This window comes from Oreochromis aureus, linkage group 3 (genome assembly GCF_013358895.1).
Source record: "Oreochromis aureus strain Israel breed Guangdong linkage group 3, ZZ_aureus, whole genome shotgun sequence".
Lineage (NCBI taxonomy): Eukaryota > Metazoa > Chordata > Actinopteri > Cichliformes > Cichlidae > Oreochromis > Oreochromis aureus.
In genome coordinates, this window is record NC_052944.1 from 43,180,044 (window position 1) to 43,199,959 (window position 19,916).

Genomic DNA, 19,916 nt, shown 5'->3' on the forward strand with positions numbered 1-19,916 from the left:
AAGTCAGTTTAACATATTTTTTTTTTTTTTCAAGTTACATTTGAGACACTTGTACACAGTTTTTTTCTGTCAGTTGAACACAATGCCGTCACCAACACAACTTTAACTGTGGCCTATCTGTAACATGTGTGTTGGCCTCAGCTGGTTGGCTGGCTATATGAGCAGTCATTGTTGAGACAATATAAGAGACCCCCCATATATATATATATATATATATATATATATATATATATAGAAAAGAGACAATCATCCCAGAATGCGACAGTGACTAACAGGAGTCCTTAGTTTTTAACTAATTTTATCCTGCTGAATGACAAAGCATGTTATTGTTTGTTTTTTTTAATGTTGAATCACATATTTCTCACCATCCTACTTACCATCAATGACAACACTACTGCTACTGCAGTATGAATCTGGAGAGGTTTCCTGTCACACCTGTAGGAGCTGCCTGCTTTAAGTTATATATGAAATAAGTGTGGAAAAAAAAAGACTGAACAAATGCACCTCTTCAGGAGCACATTTCATACCACTGTCTGTCATAAATTGTGGACTACTGGTAGGATACCAATCAGACATAATGATGATACCCTGTAAGAACCTACAGACTCTCATAAGGTGTTGGAGTGAATCAGAGCTGCTACTTGAATGACACACACAGAGGAACCAAAACACATTTGTTGTTGAACACAGATACAGCGGGGCCGCTACTGCTTTTCCAAGCTACACTGACAGAAGTGCTGCTGCTGCTTTGTCTTTTCTTTTGGGTTTCTTGTCTGTGTTTGTCTTTTCTTTCGGCGTGGTTGCCGCCTCCCTAGAAGGGGAGATTTTAGAGAACAGTTGAGCAGTACATGCCAGATGTGGAAGCCTGTTGATTCGCATGTTAATGGCCTGAATAATCCAATTAGAGCAGTCGGATGGATGACGATCTGGCGTGACACTTTGACGCCGTTTTTGAATTTTTTACTTTTTTTTGTTTTACACCACTGGAAGGAGGCCCTTTTTCTAGCTGCGGATCACTAGTGTGCTTCTGCTGTTGGGCTATCCACAGGGGTATATTTAGGTATTTTTGGAATACATTATGACTTTTGTTCCTTTTATTCAGATGCAGAAGGCCTGAAGTGGAGGTGACTGGGGTGACTTGGTGGTGGGACCCTTCATGTATTATACATCATTGGTTTGAGCTGCACTTATACTGTGAGTGTGTGTGTGACAGTGTGCTGCATGTATGCATTGGTGAATTCTTTTTTTTTTTTTTTGTCCTGTCCTCATTTGGCATCCCACTCCCCCACTGGAAGCCACAGCTCTGTTGCTTTGTTAAAATATATGTACACTGATTCATCAGATCTTGTTTTATGTGATGTTTTAAATAGTTGTCAATAAATTGTTGCTTTTTTTATCATTGAACTACATATCTGTGCTGAGTATAACGGACCTGAGTGACATCCTGGTGATTAAACATAATCTCAATCTAGTATTCTCTGGGTGAAATTTCCAGTGTGGTCTTGTCGGTTTAAATTGCGACAATTCTACCGTATCCATCCTCCCCACACCTTGTGCGGCCACACTATGTTTCTGTGTCTAAATGTCTAGTCTGCGTCTTGGTGCTTTGTCTCCAGTTTCCTCTTTTACTTTGGTAATCCTTGTCCCATGTTTATGGTTTCAGTTTTGCTTCCCCGTGTCTCGTCATGCCTGCATTATCCCAGCTGTGTTTCCCTCCTGTCTCCCATTCCCTTATTACGCCAGTATGTATTTCAGCTCTGTGTTTTTCCCTGCCCGTTGTCACGTCCTCCACATTTGTTGTGTCACCTCCATGTTCTATAACCACGTCATAGTCATTCGGAGTTTAGTGCAAGATTCTTATTTCTAGTTCATCTTTTGTTTCCTTTTTAGTGTTCATGTTCCTAGTGTAAGTGTATATTTTCCAGCTCATCCCATCTCTGAGAGTCCTGCATAGCATGTATTTTTTGTTAAACATCTTTGCAATTTGCAGGGTTAAAGTGTGCAACTGTCACCTTTAAGGATGCTGACGGTGAACAAACTTCAAGACACTTTTTCTGAATCACTGAAATGAACAGAAACAGCCATCACAAACTAGTGATGTGCGGATCGATACTGAAATATCGATTCCTCCGATACCAGTAATTTATGTTCTAGAATCGATTCTCATATTAAAATATCGATATTTTAGTAATTTGGGGTAAATTTGCAGTTTTTCTTTAACAGGAACACAGTGGAAAGAAACTATATCATTCCGATTGTCTACATTGGAAGGAACCATTTCCTCTTCCACCTTTCATATTCATGTGCGAAATACCGCTGTATAAATGTGTTTCAGCCCCCTGGCGTGCGCACTCACAACAATGGCTGAGCATAAACGGAGTCATGTGTGGATGTATTTTACCTCCACAAACAGCCAAGACGCAGTTTGCAATACTTGTGGCAAGAAATTGAGGTGTTGTGGCAACACCACTAACCTTGTCAAACACCTCAGAGTAAATCATATCACAGAATATGACGAGGGTATGTTGAGGCGAACTGAAGAGGAGGAGAGGGACAGGTGCTGCTAGGGTGAGACACACGTCTCCCACGGAGTCCTTTAATGCTACAGGCAGGCAAGATGTTCAAATAGCGCACAACTTTCCTTTTTTTATTTCTATATGATGACTTCTGGATTGTTAAGTAATAACAACAAGTAATCTGATGTCCTGTAATCATTATGACGCTATCATTTTAGATACAATAAAAGATACAATAAATAAAATATGTTTTTGTACATCGGTATCGGATCAGTATCGTCGATACCATCCTGAATTTTACTTGGTATCGGATTGGAAAGGAAATCAGTGGTATCACACATCACTATCACAAACCCCATGACATCAGTAGTGGCAAAGATCAAATCGTTTCTTTGAAGTACTATGGGGCAGGACAGGCTGAACGGTCCAAAATTCAACAGACTTCAGTGACAGAGGGATTGACGTGTTTCCATCCCAGAATGGACGACGATGCGATCTTCTCTTTAAATAAGATAAGCCCAAAATCTCTCTCTCTCTCTCTCTCTGTTTTTGCCTGCCGAGCTGATCGTGAATGATCAACTCTCTCAAACAATTTTATTATTAAAACAATACTCCTGCTGATGTCACGTCAAAGACGAGGGAGAGTTGATACTTAATAGAGACTTGATAAAACAGCTGGCTGAAGTAAGCAAACAACCACCAAGTAAAGAAGAGGAGAAAATGGCAGCTTGTATTTGCTCTGTGTTCATCTTTCAGTGAATTTAAAAGCGATCCATCCATATTACATGTGTTTTTTTAATTTATGCATCATGTTATTTAAAGAATGAATTCACTGCTGGACTTGTTACATTGTTTTTGCATTGCTTTGTAATATGATCTGATTCACATAATAATTACCAGTTTTAATATAAACCTTATGTCAAGTGTAGTGGAGTGTGAGGACCAAAATGCAGGATATTGAAGGCAGACTGATGTGAACTAAAGAGCTGATAATTGCAGGCTGATAGCAGGTTTGTACAGATCCAAAACATAAAGGGACAAAGGAAACTGAAAACTAAACTCCTGAAACATACAGCTTCCATCTGATATCTTACATCTTGGCATTGACCTTGAACAATAAACACAAAACAAATCAATACTAAATCGATGCAGACAAATGCAGTCAAATAATAATCATATACGGGCAAATACAAACATTTCTTAAACACAAAATGCAACAATAACATGAAGTTTGCCCTTGAGTTCAATAAGAAAAATCTGTATTCCCACCAGAAAACATCACATTAATTTGTATTTTCAAAAAAAAAAAAGTCTTGTAACAACAGCCAGTAGCTTCAAATATATAGTAAGTAATCACATAAATTTGTAAATTGTACATTAGACAAAAATATATGAAGTAAAACCAAATGTGTACAACCTCTTCCAGTTAAAGTTATATTTGGGGAACAAGAGTTACAAAGAAAGTTCCCGTTGTTAACATTTAATATATGGCTACTGAAATTACAAAAGGTATTTTTAAAGCAATCAGAAGCATGTGTCTATCCCAGCTTACACACAAACACACACATATACGCCAACAATATGTAGGACACTAGTACATTGGCCAAAATTGAAAACAGGTAAAGTAACAAAATTTTAAATCTTGGTCTTTAATAATGCAGAGTAGGTTTGGTCCTGGTCCTTTTGGACTCTTTATGTCTGGAGGTTATCATACCTGAAATAACTGAAAATATAACAAACGACATAACACATGAGACGCACAAGATATATTTACCAACCTCATGCAGCATCACAGTTTCAAAAACTGGAAATAAAAATAAGAAACTGAAAATTCCTTCCAGAGGAAAAAAAACCTGTTGTAACATTGTAAATATCATAAGAAGACCAACAGATTTGCTTCAGAGCAGCATACGTGTACTGCACTGTCAGGAAACAGGGTGTAGGGGGCTTTCACAATTTTAGATAAGACACCTTGAAATGTTGATGTTGGGGAATAACCTCAGTAAAATATGCCATATGCTGTTATACCTACATAATTATAGAACATGTTTCTGTCTGATAAAACAGTTGTTTGCTTTGTCTTCACTATCCTCAGTTGATGTTGGAAACTTTAATAATAATAACAGGTAGCATCACCTCTTTTCACTACATTTCACTGAGAAAGTCCCACTGACAGCATGAATCAACAACACTCACTGAAACCTGCAACAACAGACAGAAAACAAGTGACACAAACTCACCTCCATGTTTGTGTCATTTTCTCTGGTGTTCAGTCCAAAGTTCCTCCTTGTCTTACTAATGTAGAAGAGCATGAGGAAAACAGCCATCACCAAAACACCATCCAAGGACGCACGCACAACCAGAAGCCAGGAGGAGTCAGGACAATGTGTAGAGACTCCTGGAGTGACACTTTCACTCTGTGTTGTTGTTGCTGTTTGTGGCACGGAAGCAGGTGGGTTTGAAGTGTTTGAAGTACAATAAACACACACACAAAACTCTAAATCAATAGTAATACAGACAAATGCAGAATAATAATAATCATGTTATCACAGGGGCAAATACAAACATTTATCAAACACAAAATGCAGCGAAATGTTGATAACAAAATCTTCCTGATAGACCACAAAGTCAGGTTCAGTCTTAATCTCATCAGATTAGATGATGGATGAGTTAATAATCTTTTACACATTAAACTGGAAAAATCTCATATAAAGCACACTACAAACATTTTCACCTGCAAGAGTAGAAACACTCAGCTTTAGTGAAAATGTTAGATGATGTCCCTCAATTTTAGATCACAATTTCTAACAAAGCATATAATGATATCTTAGCCAATGTATCAGCTAATCTCTGGTAGTAGCAACAATCTCATAACAAAATCACTAAAACGTTCATGTTCTGTTGTTGTTCTAATTTTCTTTACTTTACTGTCTGAGCTATCATCATCTATTATTACTAATAGTATGCACATGGAATATGAAAAAAGCATACCATTTTTAAAAAAGAAACTTACCATCGATGACAAGAACATCATTATTGTCGTATGAATCGGGAGACAGAGGGTTTCCATAACCACACCTGTACCGTCCTGTGTCCGACTTGGTCAGCTGTGTGATGGTCATATACAGTCCAACTGTAGATCCTGGTCTGTATTCAATGTCGTATCTTCCACTCTCAGATTTGTTATTAGTTGTGTCAATGAGGATCTCCCCTTCATTCTTACACTGATTCTTACAAAAGAACTTCCTCTGTCCATACACAGTATTGGAACATCCCAATGTGATGTTTTCTCCCTCAGTTACTGTGTGATAAAAACCAACATTTTTACCCAGATCTGTGAAATAGAACAAAATTAGTCTGAACTGAACCAGTTTGTAAGCGGTTATATTATGATTGTATTTCATATTAAATCAGTCAAATCTGGAAAAAGATTCGTACCTGATCCCTTCAGAATAAACACTTTTTGTTTTAAAATATTTAATAAAGCCATGCAAAACATTACCTTCATACTATGAACTTGAAGGGTAGATCTACAGACCGTTGAAGTACAGATGACTCACAGCTCGTCAATAAATTGTTGCATACTGTTGTAGGCTTTACACGGAGGTGTTAGAAATTCAATGGAAGTTATTTTAGTACAGTTGTTACATTTCAAATCAAATGCATGTTATTAAAATTGCTTCTATTAATTCATTAAAGCGCTTGATCTAAAAGTGGTCTGTATTGCTAAATGAGAGCTAGTCGGTGGATCTCCACGTTTTTTGACTTCAGTGACTTTTAGTACAAACTCACCATTTGAAACTCTGACCTCAAAGTCATAGTATGAATCTGGAGCAGAAGGTCTTCCCAAAGCACACCTGTACATTCCTGAGTCAGACTTGATCATATGTGTGAAGGTCACAGACACAATTCCTTTTCCTGAAGATCCATCTTTATATTTAATGCTGAATCTCCCACTCTGAGCTGTGCTTCCATCTGTTTTAATGAGGATATCTTCTGCTCGCTCACATTTTTCCTTACAGAAGAACTTTGTGCTTCCAGACAAAGATAAGTAGCAGCTAAGTGTAGCATTTCCTCCTTCAGCTGCAGACCAAATATTGTGCTTTGCCTTGACGAGCACAGCTGGATCTGTCAGATGAAAAAAAAAAAAAAGGTATATATATATATATATATATATATATATATACCTTTTTTAAATAAGATGGATATTCACAGCAATATATGGCATATGTAAATATATGTATTTTTAAAGTGTTTTATAAAGTTGAGTATATTTTTTAATTAAAATTAAAGAGGAACATTAAGATCATCAGTCCTCACCTGACAAGAAGCAGAAGAAGAGAAAATGGAGGATTTTCATTCTGACTTTAATCCTGATGCAGAAAAGTTGTTAAACTTCAGAAGAACAGCGTCTGATACTTCACTCCGTCTGCGTCTGTCAGATCATCAGAAAACTGAAGTTACTCAATGACTTGTTACCTTTTTATCACTTCCTTCAACTTGTTTATGTTACGGCCGAGAGGGCCAGGCTGTGTGTGTGGACTCAAATGCAGACACAGAGGGAGGCAAAACGGGCGTGAACACAGTGCTTTATTTACAGTGCCTAGTTAAATTACAAAGCAGGAATCTATGAAGGCTATGAACTGTGAAAGCTATGAACTGAGAACTATGAGGCCAAACTATGAACATGAAACTCAGAATGAGTGCCTATGACTAGATGAAGATTTCATAGACAGGTCCTGGGGAGGGAAAAAGGGGCAGTGGCCTGGGTGGAGGTGCACAGTCACTATAATGAGAAGAGACAGGCAGTCAGTGGCCATCTAGTGAATCATAGCTGGTGGATTAGACTGTGATGGTTAGGGCTTACGCGTTGCAGGTGAAAGTGTCATGTGAGGAGGGGTGTCCAGGGGGGATCTGGGTGAGGAGTGTCCAGAGAGGGTCCAGAATACACTTGAAGCAACAGACCTGGCAGGGAGGCAGGCAGGTGAAGTCTTACGATGAAAAGGGAGCAACCTGATAACAGAGAACCAGCGTCCAGACAGAGATGCGTGTAGTTCAACTTGTGAAGCGTGACGGCCAGGTGGGTCCTATGACAAAGAGAAAACATGGTGAGGAGAAATGCAAGTGTTAAGGGGCTCTCACAAGAGTTTGGCGGCCTAGCACTAACGTGAGTTAGCAGTAGATCTTTCAGAGGTCTGTTGTGAGCGCTGGTCTTATATGCTGGTGACTTGATGGGAATCAGGTGTGAAGGCTGATTGGAGTCTAAACTTGACAAACCAACTAACTGCCCAAATACACTGACCTAACCAAGAAATGACACACAACTAGTGATTTCCTGTTTGAAGCTGTAGCTCAAAAAATTAGCATGTGTCAAAAAAAATAAACACACTGCTTCAGAAACATTGTGCTGAGGCTTGGTTCGTCTGAACAGAGTCACGTGATCAATGACGTCCGAAGCCTCATTCAGCACGTAACTGCTTCAGTACCCAATTCAATCATTTATAAGGAAGTGAATCATTGGTGGGATTTGTGCTGTGTTTTGGTGATTTTATGTGAGAGATAGACTTCTTCAGTCTCAGCTGACAGCAAGTTTTCCATGTACAAATTGGCCACGATGGATGAAACTGGAGAGCCCATGGCACACCCATGTTTCTGCCTGTAGAACTGACCCTTGTATGTGAAGTAGATGGAATGAAGAGACAGTTCCAAAAGCAAACACACTTGGTCGATGCTGAGAGTGGTCCTGTTGCTGAGGTTGGTGTCATCCTGTAATCTCTTACAAACTACCTCCAACGCTTCCGTGACTGGAACACAAGTGAAGAGAGATGTAACATCGTACAAGACTATTATTTCATCTGCCTCCATAATAATGACATCTCTCACTTTCTCAACAAAATCCAGGGTGTTCTGGGTGTGGTGTTCAGAACCAACTACCAATGGGTTGAGGATTGAAGCCAGAAACTTTGAGATGTTATAAAGGTACAGCCTGTTTATGTATTTTTGGTAAACCATACAGACTTGGTGTAGATTCCCGTGGGTATAGCCTCGGGTATGAGGTCCGATCAATAGCATTGTCTTGTTCTAACTGCTTCAGACAATCTATCACCCTCTTCCTGTAGCCACTTCCTGGGTCTCTATATATCTATAGATATATAATGTATATAGTTATATAGGTATACATGTCATACAGAAATCCATCACACACCCACCAGGGCTTCCTTATTCACCTCAGTTGTTTTTTGCTTTTTTAATTGCTTGAGATTTAGCAGACAATGCTCTTAAATTATCAGTTATTCTATATCAAGTAAACCTTCCATAAGTGGCCCTTTTTATCCTGTTTCAACCACTTAATTTGACAATCTCCAATTGCACAGAACTTCAGTAAAAACAGCAGTTGTCTGCTCACCTTTCTATTAGTTACAGCGCTGCATGAGTGAGTCGACTTTCCAGGAGTCCCCCCGGGTCCCGCCGAAAATTTCCAGTCGTGAACCACATCAAATTCCTCCTCTTTTCCCAGACATCACATAACGGTCACCATTAATTGATGCTTGTTCTTTTTATCTGAGGGTAAAGGGGGTTTCAGTGTCAATCCAAGTTTTCACTCATTGACAGTGGCGCTGTCACTTGGTGTTCACTCGCTCTGCGGTAGAGTATCACTTCCTGTTCCTGCTCAAACACAGTGGTATTTTTGGTAGCTTATCTGCTTAGCAATTATATTAAAAAGTTTTAGATACATTCTTTTTTCATAGCATAATCTTCACGTGCTTCATCCGAAGCACCCTTTCTGTGTACTCACTACCTAATTTATAGCCAAAGTACTCACTTACTGTGTCTTTACCAGTGATGGGAATAACGGCATTACAAGTAACGGCGTTACTAACGGCATTTCTTTTTTCAGTAACGAGTAATCTAACTAATTACTATTTCTTTCGTTACAACGCCGTTACCGTTACTAACAAGAAAATGCGGTGCGGTCGCGTTACTATTTTTCAACAAACAGACGGCTGAAGCTGTGTTCAGGTTACTGCAGCTTATATCAATTGCACGGAAGCAGCTGTAAGTAATCTGGCCGTTACAGCTTTAAGCAGCTGCGCGCGCTCCCGCAGACGGCAATCACTTTCTGGTAGACAAATCACTTTTTGGCACCACACCTGGATCTAGGGGGCAAAACAATCGCATGAATGCTGCTGTTTGACTGAGGAAGAATAAAGTAGTCGTGGTAAGCCAATCACATGACCACTTTAAGATGACAAAGCAACAAGGTGATATATACTAGTTTTTAATTGTGTTGATAGGCCACGTAAAACCAGAGTTATGATAAACAATATATACGCAGTGTTTTTTCCTCAATATTTTCATCATGCTTACTGTCTAAGGACAGCGCTAGCAAGCACTCTCTGCTTATGACCAAAAAGTTAAAAAAAAACAAAACAAAAAACAGCCCGTTCTTGTTGGTGGAAAAATGCACCATGTCAGCCAATCAAAAATGATATGGGGACATGACATTTGGTTGTTTAGGGAAGAAGGGGAAGTTTTACGAGTGATGGCGAGAGAGAGAGAGAGAGAGAGAAAGACAGAGACAGCAGAAAAAGAGGGAGAGTGAGTTTTGAGATGTGAGAGATTTGTGACGTTTAGCGTGTTTGGAGTGTGTAGTTAATGTGTTGTCTTGTATAGTTAGTGTGTAGTGTTGTGGATAGTTTTGTGTTGTGTGTCAGAACAATGAGGCGACTGCTGTCTCCAGGTAGAAACAGGAGTGATACACCTGCTGCTGTCAGACCTGCAGGTATCAGGCTGTGATGTTCTCCTTTATAGTGGACAGAAATTATTTTTTTGGAGTGGCACAAATAATTTGTGTGGCATCTTATTGAAGAACAGCTGATTGTTCTGTAAATAGTTTGAAATGGTTATAAAAAAGGTAAAAGGTAAATGGCTGCAAATAACTTTGTTGTTTGCAAAACTTGTGCATAGGATTTTAAAATTCACAATTTATATTTGCATTTAAGGTTATGAAATATGATTCAATATACATGTTTGTGGTTGTTACAGTAAAAATATCACTTTTTCTAGTCAGATTTTATGTTTTTTTGTCTGATTTTAGATCAATTGTCTTAATACAGTATGTCAAAATGAAAACATAACTGTAAATTCAGACACGTGAGGTTGTACTGAAAAGAATGATACCAAACAAGGCAAAGTAAATAGTTTTTAAAGGTGAAATGTGGATGTCAAATAAAAGTGGTTAAAATGGCCAATTATACCCTGGACCCCAGAGGCTTATAAATTTTTTTTAAAGTAACGCAATAGTTACTTTTCAAGTAATTCATTACTTTTAGAATCTGGTAACTCAGTTACTTTTTTGAAGAAGTAATTAGTAACTATAATAATTACTTTTTCTAAGTAACTTGCCCAACACTGGTCTTTACTGTATCGCTAGCTTAGCTTAGCTTGTAGCCAACTTGCTAGCAGCATGGCCTCTTCACCTGTCCCTCCTGCACTTTCCTGCTCATTGTGTCAGATGTTTAATTACTCCTCGGCCTCCTTTAGCAGTAGTGATACTTGTAACAAATGTAGCATCTGCAACTTAATAAAGAAATGACAAATGAAAGATGAATGTAAAACACAAGTACACAAAGTGAGTCACTCTTTTATTGTGGCGTAGAAACAGCACGATGTTAGAGAAGGTTTACAAACCAATGTTAGGGAAATGGGGATTACAGATCAGCTGTATGGATGGATAAAAGACAGAAACATGGATAAAGAACAGTCACTCTGTGACAGCAGCTGTGTTTGTCAGTGTGAGGAAGGTTGAGTCTGCTCCGACTGCTGTAACAGAAGAGTTTAAATAGAAACGTTGTTCTGCCCTGAGTCACAGTTTGATGTAATCTAAATGTCTTTGCTTACAGTCGAGGGCCACCAGTGAAGCATCAGACAGGAGATTCCTCTAACTGTGTTTGGCTAGACATCAGGATTTATCTCGCAGGACTTCTGCGGACTTCTGCAGCACTTGCGGAGAAGCTGAACCACTTCTTTGCATGCTTTGAGGTGAAGGAACTAGAGGGAGCCGCAGCTCAAATATCGGACGGCAGCAGCAGCCCAAGCTTCATGGTGCAGGAATATGAGGTGAGGTGCACACTAAGGGCAGTGAACCCCAGGAAGGTAGTGATGTGTCGGTCGCGAACGAAATGGCTCTTAGAGCCGGATCTTTGACGTGAACGACGCGAGCCGGCTCCTTATCGCGAGCCGTGGGTTTTGGGTTTTTTTTCTCTCACCCTCTCTCTCGCACTTTTTTTCCGCTTCACTCCGCATGCGAGCCTTGTGCTTTGCGCTGGGAAGAGGGGGGAGGGGCGGTAGTTACACTCAGCAGCACAGGAACAGAGCAGGAGGGAGAGAGAGAGAAAGAGAGCCAGGGACAACAACGTCACATTAGAAAGGTATAGTAATCATCCACAACTATTTTCAGTTGCAGATGATAAAGGATTCAGAAAGTTTATTCATGCAGGCCCATATGACAGAGAATGTGCATCTTCTTTTTGTTTTCATATTTTAATTTATATTTAATTGTGTTGTGGTTTGCAGTGTTTTGTGTTGTTTCACTTTAAATTTGTTTAAAAGGAAAAGAGTCATTCCACGAGAATGGCTAAAATTGGACTTGGATGTTTTCACATTTTTTACCAAAATATATTATTTATATGTATATCCCACATCATTAAGGATATATTTAACTATCAGAAAAATGTATTTTCCCATCTCAGGCATTAGTTTTCTTTTATTATTGATCATATTTTCAAGATGTAGTGACTGTAATTCTTCAACCCCGTTATGGACACTTTGGAGGGTCTCTGAATATTATCATAAAATGTATTTCTAGAGAAATCAATATGTTTACATTAATTAGATGTCCCCCATACTAATTCAATAATTTTACATAGAAAAATGACATAAAATCACACATTTTCCAGATGCTGCGAGCGGACAGGACGAGAGAGAGCGAGCGGTAAGAGGAAAGGAGGGGGACTGGCAGTGTTTGTGAATGACAGATGGTGTAACCCTGGGCACATCACTGTAAAAGAACAACTCTGCAGCAGAGACATTGAGCTGTTAGCCGTTAGCATGCGTCCATACTACCTGCCCGGGAATTCTCGCATGTTATCGCGATAACAGCGTATGTATGTCCCCCTCGGCCAACGCGGATGCAGCCTGTGACTCTCTCCACTCTGTGGTCAGCAGACTGCAAACACAATCTCCGAGAGCCCTTCTCATAATATCAGGGGACTTCAATCATGCCTCACTGGACTCCACACTGCCCACCTTCACCCAGTATGTGACCTGCCCAACCAGAGACAATAAAACACTGGACTTACTGTATGCCAATGCTGAAGAGGCATACAGTTCATCACCCTCCCTCCCCTAGGCAGATCTGATCACAACCTGGTGCACCTTGTCCCTGTGTATGAGCCCTTAGTGCGCAGGGAGCCACCAGCCACCCGCACAGTGCAGAGATGGTCGGAGGAGAGCGAGGAGGCTCTTAAGGATTGTTTTGAGTCGACTGTGTGGGAGGTGATCTGTGACGACCACGGAGAGGACATCGACAGCCTTACTACATGCATTACTGACTATATTAATTTCTGTGTGGATAACACCGCGTACCTACCAGGACTGTACGGTGTTTCTCCAACAACAAACCCTGGATTACTTCAGAAATTAAAGCTGTCCTCAAGCAGAAGAGGAGGGCCTTCAAATCCAGAGACAAAGAGGAGTTGAAAAGGGTGCAGAGAGAGCTTAGGGGACTGATAAGGAATGGGAAGGACAGCTACAGGCAGAAGATGGAGAACCAGCTTCAGCAAAACAATGTTGGTGAAGTCTGGAGAGGCCTCAGAACCATCTCAGGCCACAAACATCAGAACTCTCTGCCTGGGAAGGATGTGAGGCGGGCAAATGAACTGAATCATTTCTTCAACAGATTTGATTCAGCCATGAGGCAGTCTCCAACATCGGCTGCAGACTCACCCACCCCCACTGCTGCTGTTCCACCTCTGACACCTCAGACACTTCACACCTCCTCTATTCACCCTGCTCACCCCTCCCCACCCCAACAACAGCATCCAATACACACTCAACACAAGGCTCCAGCCTGTCTCTCTCAACCACCCAGGTTCGGAGGAACTGAGGAGGATTAAAGCCAAGAAGGCAGCGGGTCCAGATGGCATCAGCTCGAGGGTCGTCAGGTCCCGCGCGGACCAACTGTGTGGTGTGATGGAGCACCTCTTCAACCTGAGCCTGAGGCTGGGAAGAGTCCCACAGCTCTGGAAAACTTCCTGTGTTGTTCCAGTGCCAAAGACTTCACGCCCAAGGACCTCAACAGCTACAGGCCGGTGGCTCTGACATCCCACCTGATGAAGACCCTGGAGCGGCTGGTCCTGGCTCAGCTTCGCGCCTTGTGAGCTCATCACTGGACCCACTTCAGTTTGCCTACCAGCCTGGCATTGGAGCGGATGATGCCATCATTCACCTCCTACATCGTTCCCTCGCTCACCTGGAGACCGCTGGGAGCACTGTGAGAATCATGTTCTTTGATTTCTCCAGTGCCTTCAACACCATTCTTCCCTCGGTTCTGAAGGACAAGCTGGAGAACTCTGGAGTGGACCATCACCTCACTACCTGGATTTTGGACTACCTCACCGACCGACCACAGTATGTGAGGACTCAGGGCTGTGTGTCGGACAGGGTCGTCTGCAGTACGGGGGCCCCACAGGAACGGTTCTGGCTCCGTTCCTCTTCACCATCTACACTGCAGACTTCTCCCACAACTCCACCCAGTGCTTCCTGCAGAAGTTCTCTGATGACTCTGCAATAGTCGGCCTCATCACTGATGGGGACGACAAGGAGTACAGAGGACTGACTCAAGACTTTGTGGACTGGTGCCAGCTGAACTACCTCCAGATCAACGCCAGTAAAACCAAGGAGCTGGTGGTAGACTTCCGCAGGCACAAGCATCCTCCACTGCAACCACTGAACATCCAAGGTATGGACATCGAGGCTGTGGCCAGCTACAGGTACCTTGGTGTTCATCTGAACAACAAACTGGACTGGACTCATAACTCAGACGCCCTCTACAGGAAAGGGCAGAGCAGGCTGTACCTGCTTGGAGACTCAGGTCGTTTGGAGTGGAGGGCCCACCCTGAAGACCTTCTATGACTCTGTGGTGGCCTCAGCCATCTTTTATGGTGTGGTCTGCTGGGGGCAGCATCTCTGCTGGGGACAGGAAGAGACTGAACAGGCTGATCCGAAGGGCCAGCTCTGTTCTAGGATGCCCTCTGGACCCAGTGGAGGTGGTGAGTGACAGGAGAATGGTGGCTAAGCTGTCATCCCCGTTGGACAACATCTCCCACCCCATGCATGAGACTGTGACAGCACTGAGCAGCTCCTTCAGTGGGAGACTGCGGCACCCACGGTGTGGGACGGAGAGATTTCGCAGGTCTTTCCTCCCCACTGCTGTCAGACTCTACAATAAAGACTTTTGCAGCTGATCAAACACACAAACCCACACATGTGCAATAAGACTGGTATACGTGCAATTCTTCTTCTGACGAAGTTGTGTTTTTGTATATTCCTACTCAGTTGTATATAGTATTTGTATTTCTATTTTATTCTATTGTATATATTATTCTATTCTATTTTATTCTATTGTATATAGTATTTTATTTTATTTTATTTTATTGTATTTTATTGCATTCCAGTGTTTTCTAATTTCTGCTACATAACTTTGCACTTCTGCTGTAACAAAACAAATTTCCCACCTGTGGGACTAATAAAGGCCATCTTATCTTATCTTATCTTATTTTTACTCTCTTAAAACCTGAAATGTAACTAATGAGTGAAAGCAATCTTATCATTTTTCATCAAAAATTTAGTTTAACTAAGAATTTTAATCAAAATCAATGATCATTTGATAGCGCTCAATATTTTAGACAGAAATCCCCAAATATTAAATTATTTTTTCAACATTTTAAGAAAATAATATATGAAAATGTAGGTGTGACAGGGTTGAGACTAGCATAACAGGGTTGAAGATGGTAACAGGGTTGAATAGACAAATACAGCTTTACATATAAACAGTTGTTTACTCTTAAATTCAATGTATAGGACTTTCCATTAGCATTATATCTCACTTTGTAACCACAGGAAGGACACCAGATACAAATTGCAGTAGAATTAAGTTTTATTAATCTAAAGTAAAAACAACCACAACCGCATATTAACAACTAACAAACATTGTAAAGTGAATTGCTCAAATGTAACATAATGCATGTGTGTGTGTGTGTATGTGAGGGTGGGTGTGTGTGTATGTATGTGAGGGTGTGTGTGTGTGTGTGTGTGTGTGTGTGTGTGTCTAGGCATCAGAGAGCCTCATGAGGTGTGCTAAAAGTCACCTCATCCTTGCTCCAATAACATACAATTAAACTTGATGAACTGGTTAAACTAATAACAATAATAATCAGTTAATGATTTCAGTGTGTCTGTCTGTATCAGCGCCTGTGTCTGTGTCAGAGTGTTTTTGCATGTGTGTGCCTGCATCAGTGTGCATATCTGTATATATGCATGAATGTGCATTTTGTTTCATGAATTCATCTTGTGAGTCGGTTCCACACCTCTTTCAAGACTTCCACATGGCACTTTGTCACAGCCCGTGGGGGTGGAATGAGTTCAAGGACATTATCAAACAGGTACCAGAGGATATCATCCTGATGCGGCCAGAACAATCGGTTTGACCCAATACGATGCATGCATTTGACCTGGACTTGTGTTGTTTGTATGTTTAGAATGATGCCTGGATACAAATCATCGTCATATCTAAGTATACACCATTTGCCAATCAGCTCTGGACTTTCCCAATGGATTTCTTTTTCTGGATTCCCCCCACCGCCTGTCTGTGATACAGCCGTTTCTATCTTCTGGCCAAAACTGCTTCCGGGTTGTGCACATGCAGCTTACATCACGAACCATCAGTTCTCCTGGAGCTACAGTAGTGACCTGGTGAATTCTCATGGTTCCAGGAACAGCTGGTATCTGCTTCGGCTTTTTCTCCATAGCTTCCTCGACATCTTCACTTTTCACAAAGAACAGTTTCACACTTGTGTTTGTTTCAGACAAGGCCCTGAATAACTCTTCTGCATCTGGGATGTCATGCCCCTTTGCTACCATCATGTTAGCTGCGCTTTTTAAGGCTCCCCCGACACCATCTGGTGCTCCTTTTCCATGACTAGCCTCGAAAAAATTCCAAGAACCAGCCTTGAATCCCCTTCTGTCCAGTTCTGTAGTGAAAAGGTAGAAGTTTCTTCGTTGTTTGTATCGTGTACAGGTCCGTCTCTTAAACAGTGCAGCACAGACACTTGTGGATGTTGGCCTTGAAGGTAGTCTAGCACAGGATTCAGGTGCTGCCATAATCCTGGAGGGCCTTCATGTCTACTGGGGGAAATAGTGTTAAAGCACACAGGCTCTGAGAGTCCACCAACATGCAACACACCAGTATGAAGCGTAGCCTGCTGATGTGAAGCCCCAAAGTGGACCGCCTGAACTTGAGAACTGTATTTACAGCTGTAGTTTTCTGAGAAGTCAACATGTATCAAAGTCTCCTCCCCTGACATGTTGTTCTTCAGCTCACGCCAGAAGGCATACTGCTGCTTGATATTAAAGTGATGCATTTTAAATTTCTTTACAAAGCTCTGGAAGAGCTTAATGAGGTCCTCTTGTGTGCCTTCCACAGATTTCTTGACTGTCACCTTGACAGTTGCCTCCATCTCTCACGCTCACTCTGCAGGTATCTCTCCCTTCTTTCAGGATCAGCTTTAAGGCGTTCCCGATACTTCCTTTGCCTTTCTGCTGCTGTTGTTGGTGCTATCTTACTTGCATCCTTAACATGGAACATAAATCACATTCAGCATGCATGCAGTATAAGAATGGTGATTGAATATAATAATAATAATTTAAATAATTGGATAACTTAACAACCAAAGTATTAAAATCTCAACCCCATCACAATCTCACAACCCCGTTACAATCAAAAACATAACAGGGTTGAGTGTGACGGGGTTGAGATTTTTGCACAAACTGGCCGCTGCTCAATGTAGTGCATACCAGACAGAGAGCAAATGGCATGCATGAAATTCAAAATCACCATATATTCATGAACTAACAAAAAACTTTTCCATAACTAATAGTTTTCTATCTTTTTTTCATGTTACGGTGTTGAGTCATTGAGGTTGACGACCACAATATCACAAGATAAATGACTAAAATAAAGGACAAGATGGGAACAACTTGCCTGTCTCTGTGGTCCTGTTGTCCAAAACACTTCAGTGATGTCACTTCCTGATGTATATGGAATTCTGGATAACACCATTGTATTTATGGGGGTGGGATCATTTGTGTAACGGGGTTGAGGGGTTAGTCAGGTACAGGAATAATTGTGATTTTAATGAATAATTAACAATTAAATTTGAAAAAAAGAAATATTAACAGCAAAAGAGCAAAAATAGATGTTTAGGTTGATATCAAAATTTATTGACTTTTTAAATAGTTTTATGTGGTATTTTCAAAGTAAACTTTCATCAAGGCCATGAGGGACATGACAAAATAGGTGGTGTCAAATGAAAAAACTGGATTATTTCCCATAAAAAGATAAAAATTAGTTCAGTTTTTTTACACTGTATTAAAGGGTACATTTCAATATATATGTAAAGCTGTTTAAATAGAAGGTTTGGTGACCCAATAGATGAAATACACCATAAAAGGTGAGAGGGACTCAAATTGTGCCATTTTCATGGAATGACTCAAAAAGCTGAAAATTTAAATAGTTAAAAGTTGAAATGTGAATAGTTGGTTTTTGTATTATATAATTTATTTATTACATTTTACGTGGAGTGAATAAATAAAAGTATATTTACGGTGGCTATAGAGACAAAGCAGGTACAAACTTCAAAACAGTTACGAACTCCGAAGCACGTACAAAAGACAACAGAAGTGCTCCAGGATGCTCGGCGCAGTGTTGAGCTTTTGTTACTTAGTGGCTACACAAGCCAGCAAGTACCAACGACCGGATTTGGTGTGTGGTAGCAACAGGTAAATGAACATTTGTTTTTAAATTATTTGAATATATATGAGTGCTTGTGTATAAATACACAGACAATACACATATGCTTTCAATTGTGTTCAGTTAATGCTAGAAATGTGTTTTGGAGTTTGTACGTGTTTTGTCTCTAGGGGCCACCTAGAGACAAAACATAAATAAATAAAAACATAAATAAAACCACTTTTTTTTTACAGTAGTAATTCCTTTTGTGCATAGTTTTATAGTGTTGTTAATAATAAATTAATTAAAGCAACAAAACAACCTGAAGAGCCGGTTCGGTTCGGACTCTGAGTGGTGTTTAGTTTTCAGCATTTACCTGCAGCTCTTTTCATTCTTTTCCAACTTTGCAGTTTTTCTGATCGATTGTCCCTCCTGATGAGCTGTCCAGCATGTACATGCACTTGGTCTGTCTGGCTGACAGAGAGAGAGAGAGAGAGAGCATGCTAGATCTTTCTTATTTTCCAGCTTTAAAATGACTTCTCATCACTCCTGTCAGTTCGTCCCACGGAACCCAAAGACACACCAGTTTTTTTTAAATACTTTAAATATATGAGTTCAGGAAGAGATTTCTATGTAATGTAGTGCAGGCTGTGTTTAAGAAATGCACATGTGACACTTTATAATTAGCTTTTTACAACAATCAGGATTCAGGTTAAGCAATCAGGTTTAAAATCGGGTTATTTAAAATCAAATTATGTTCAGTCATAAATCAGTGAATTTACTTCAGCAGTTTTATGATTTATAAAATAGTGTGTGATGAACCCATGATTATAACCATATACAGCGTATTCAGTGGACTCAGTGAAAGGTGAGAAAACAAAGCCACTCTGAGATGTGTCTGGTTAAATGAGAGCACCCATTACTTCAGTTTGGAGCCAGAATGAAATATCAATTCACTTCAGATCTGAAGTTAAGTGATTCCTAATGCTTGATACAAAAGCAGATGGACAGGAAGGTTTAAAGACACAAAAAGCAGATGTAAATCAGACATGATAGACATCAGATGTGTGTTTTTCTTTTTTTATGTTTATCAAAATTGTGAATTTGGAGAAACCACTGAGACCTGTAACACTTGGAGCTTTACACCACACACAGTGTCGTGTGTTGGTGGGAAGGTTGTAATCTGGGATGGTTCAGAAGAGCTCAGCTATCATCTACATAAGATACACATACAAACACACACATATTTTAGATGATATGAACATAAAAACATTTGTGAAAAACATCTAATGCACTAATGATTGTTTTTAAAAAACAAACAGCAAAAAAAC

The 19,916-nt window shown here is 40.4% G+C and overlaps 1 protein-coding gene across 1 annotated transcript in view; it reads right to left on the reverse strand.

Annotated features, from left to right (window-relative positions):
* LOC116333427 overlaps window positions 1-19,916 on the reverse strand; it is a 493,334-nt gene that overhangs the window by 440,382 nt on the left and 33,036 nt on the right. The window lies entirely within an intron of this gene.